Below are 683 nucleotides of genomic sequence, written 5' to 3' on the forward strand. Positions count from 1 at the left end.
AAGTTGAATACAAATTTGAGTTATAAATCAATTCGCAAAGGTTCATAAAATGGCAAAGAAAAATTGGCGTGTTAGGCAATGTGAACAATGCCTAAGGCTAGGCATTGTTAACATTGCCGGGGGTAGTTTGGAACCTAGGCCGGTATTGTTAACAATGCCTGGTTTTAGGCATTACTCACATTGCCTAATCCGCCAACTTTTCTTTGCCATTTTTTGAACCTTTGCAGATTGATTTATATAGCGAAAATATACTCTACGTGTAGCTAAAAGAGTGCACTTTAATTTAATATAAGTTTCATTAAAATCTATTCACTCTTAGTATAAAAAATATTTGCCAAAACATTTTAAAGAAATGGCAAAGTAGGAAATTTTTTGCAGCATCGCATTCTTTGCCATTTTATGTACCTTTGCAGATTGATTTATAATGCGAAAAGGTACTCTACGTGTAGCCAAATGAGTGCACTTTAATTTAATATAAAAATCAATAAAATCCATTTGCTAAAAGTATAAAAAATATCTGCCGAAACTTTTCAAAGAAATTGCAAATATGTACAATTTACAGCTTTGCATTCTCTGACATTTTCTAAACCTTTGCAAATCGATTTATAACTCGAAAAGGTATTCTACGTGTAGCCAAAAGTGTGTACTTTAATTTAATATATAAATCATTAAAATCTATTTGC

Source organism: Polistes canadensis, unplaced genomic scaffold (assembly GCF_001313835.1).
Source record: "Polistes canadensis isolate GaletaPanama2010 unplaced genomic scaffold, ASM131383v1 scaffold_65, whole genome shotgun sequence".
Taxonomy (NCBI): Eukaryota; Metazoa; Arthropoda; class Insecta; order Hymenoptera; family Vespidae; genus Polistes; species Polistes canadensis.